Consider the following 3,616-nt stretch of genomic DNA (forward strand, 5'->3'; position numbering starts at 1 on the left):
TTTTCCTTAAAATAGATTGAGCTCAACTTGCCCTGCAATTTTCTGGAAGAAAACCTGTTATCAATTTTCAGAGAATCATCCCAGGAAGTGCTCTCTGACATTCAGAAGTAGGATGAAAATCATATCCTGTGTGTACATGTCATGTCCTGGATATGGGTAGGATACCTCCATAAAGGATCACTTGTGGATGCATTGCTCTGAGTGAGGGATTGGGGCATGGGTGACAGGAACAGAGCCAATGAATGCATGGAGAGGGAAGAGGGAAATATATGATAGGAGGGCTGAGTTCCCCAGAAGGAGAGAGGAGGAACTGGCAATGCCACTGCAAGCAGTGGTTACTGCAGTCAGCGGAGTGGTTGAGATCATGCACAGATGCATGCAAGGAGACTGCGAAGAATAAGAGTCTCCTTTCCTTTCTGGAAGGGCACTTTCGTAGATGAAAGGAGAATTATATACTCTCAGATTTCAATCCATTGCTGTGGAAGAATAGAGAAGTCTGTAGGTACGGATGATGATAAAAAACATTACTTTATATTTCAATACTGTATTTTTCAAAGTTCTCCACATTTTGTGGGACCAAATATAACAATGTAAAAACTTTAAAATGTTCTTGAAATTTTTGGATCTCAAACTTGGCTGTCAAATTCAAGGTATCAAATGTTTTTGTAAGGCCAGTGAATTTAGTGGTATCAGTGATGATCTCTCATTTTACTTTTGTAGTAACTAATACAAAGATCACGTCCCATAATTTACATTCTGGCCTACTGTGTAGTTTGGAAGGTTAGAGTTAGTTTCGTGGTGCATAATATTGCTCAGATGGAAATTTGATCAAGAAATTGATGTGATTGCTCAAAAATACATGAATGGTAGGCCCATGATGCATTTTATAAGTCTATTCTGGTTTATTCTAATAAGCCTTATGTTCATATCATTTTAGAACATGTGCCAGTGACTCTTCAAACTAAAGCAGAAATATTGAATAATATTTTCAAATTAATATTCTTTATACCTTGTGAGCTTTCTCAAAAAATGCCAATTCTATTGTTTCTCAAATATAATATTAAGAATTTGATTCTGACCTATTTAAAAAGTATTTATAGATGAGAAGGTCAAAATATAAGTTATAGCATTGTAAAGAGTCATGGCAAAAGAAGGCACATAGCATATAATAGAAAAAACTATGGAGTCAGAGCATGACTGTCAGAGTTTAAATTCTGATGCGACCACTTGCTACATTGGACTTTGTGGGTGAATTAATTAATTTCTCTGTGACTTGGTCTCCTCAGTTATGAAGTGGATATAATAATAGGGCACACTTCTTAGAATTCTTCTGAATTTTCAGTGAACTAATACATGTAGAATACCTTTGGTAAATATCCTGTAAGTGCCAGCTATCATTATTCAAGGATTTCTACTTGGAGTTCTAATAATTAAGCACATGTTTGTTTGTTTGTTTGTTTGTTTGTTTGTTTGTTTTAACATTAGCATGTATTTTGAAATATCAGGAAATAATTTTAGATCCTAAACCTTTTTAGAAATTATACTTCTTACTGTTTCTGAATTTCAAACCAATAGGCAAATGTAAAAATAATAATGTTTGGTTACTAAAATGAAAGAATTTCATTAAAAAAATTAGAGAATTTACTCAAATGTAGATTAAGGGACTTGATGGAGATGTGAAAGAGGAAGAGTATATCAGGGATTCTGTCTTCTGATAATATCTAAAGCATTGCTGGAACATGTAAACCATAATCTGCAAACAAAAGCAAATAAATACCCAAAGCCAACTCTAGATCACAGATACTGTTAACACTTTTGTGCCCTTCGGTGTTTTTTTTTTTTTATATAAACACAGCTTTAAATGCGACTTCAGTTAAAGTCCAGGGTGAGTTTAAATGAGTAAGATGAGTCATCTTACCTTCTGGAAAATGTATTCATTTGCTTTTCCGTGCCAGCAACCTTAAGGCAGTATCTATACATAGGCAAGGTAGAATGATTAACTGGGGAAAGCAAACCATATAATTCAAACCAAATGACCCCCTTTGGTCTGAACTACCCAAATAACTATGACTAAATTGGTTGCTCTTTTTTTTAAATTTTGTTTGCTTCCTTTTGGAAACTATGGGATCGGTAGGAAAGTGGATGGAGAAAGAACTAAATTATCCAAACAATTGTCTTAATTTTCTACCCAGGCGCTGTCAGTATTGACCCTTAAAATAGGTAATAGGAAGTGCTGTGAAAGTGTTTTTCCCGAAAATAAGAACCCTAGCTCCTGTCATTTTATTGCTATAGCATAACTTCTATTTAAATTTTATGTTTTTAAATATTGCCATTATTCATGTTTACTTTAAGTTGATCTCAGACAAAACCTATATTTGCAGTGTCAGCAGAAAGAAAGGCTAGCACATGAATTTCTAAATGCTTGTCTAGGAGGAGAAAATGGGCTCAGACATGTGATGTGAGAGAGGACCTGATTTTCTAATGTCCATGACTTGGATTTAGTCTAAAATGTAAACCAAACAATCACCAATTGATATGAAACTGATTAAGTGAGTTCTAACAATGTAGAAATGAAGTAGCTGGCACAAAATCAAATACTAGTTTCCATTATCTAAAAATATTAGAAACCTCTTAAAAGTATTTGTCACTATAGTTGATATGAACTAAACTACCTGTATCTGATATTGGCAGAGCACTACACCTAACAATTGCAGAGTTGTTCTCTTTAATTGCATCATTCAAATTTTCAAATTTCTTTTCAAGTTAATGTTGACTCAAAGATGTTGACTCATTAGAAAACATCTAATAAAAAAATACACATGTTATTTGACTACAGCAGAACTAAGGTAGAAATCACAAACAGAATATCTTCGTGTATTAGGCTACTCTGGCTGCTACAACAAAATATCACAGACTAGACGGATTAAACAACAGAAATGTATTTTCTCCAAGTTCTGGAGGCTGGAAGTTTAAGATTAAGGTGCCAGTAGCACCTTTGGTTTCTGTTGAGTATTTTATTCCTGGTTTGCAGAGAGCCATCTTTCTCCTCTGTTCTCATGTGGTCTTTCCTCACTGGGTGCATGAGGAGAGCAAGAGTGAGGGAGCAAAAAAAAGAGAGATCTCTGGTGTCTCTTCTTATAAGGACATTAATCTTATTGGATCAGGGCCTCACTCTTGGTACCTTATTTAACCTTAATTACTTCCTTAGAGCCCCCATCTTCAAATATAGTTATACTGGGGGTTAGAGCTTCAACATATGAACTTTGGGTGGACATAAACATTTAGTTCCTAATATTTGGAAAACCTCAAATGTTTACAAGTTAGACAACAAAGTTCCAAGTAATCCATGGGACAAATAAAAAAATGACAGGGGAAATTGAAAAATATTTCAAACTGAATGACAATGAAAGTACAAGATATTCATTTGGGGGCAGGAGGCAATAAGGCAGTACTCAGAATAATTTTTAGCTTTAAATTCTTATATTAAATAGGAAAAAAGTCTAAGATAGACAATGTAAGAATTCACCTTAAAAAGCTTTAAAAGAGAAGAGCAAAGTAAATCCCAAAATTGTAGAAGGCAGAACATAAAACTAAGAGCAGAAATCAATGTAATAGG

This window comes from Pteropus vampyrus, unplaced genomic scaffold, assembly GCF_000151845.1.
Source record: "Pteropus vampyrus isolate Shadow unplaced genomic scaffold, Pvam_2.0 Scaffold3, whole genome shotgun sequence".
Taxonomy (NCBI): domain Eukaryota; kingdom Metazoa; phylum Chordata; class Mammalia; order Chiroptera; family Pteropodidae; genus Pteropus; species Pteropus vampyrus.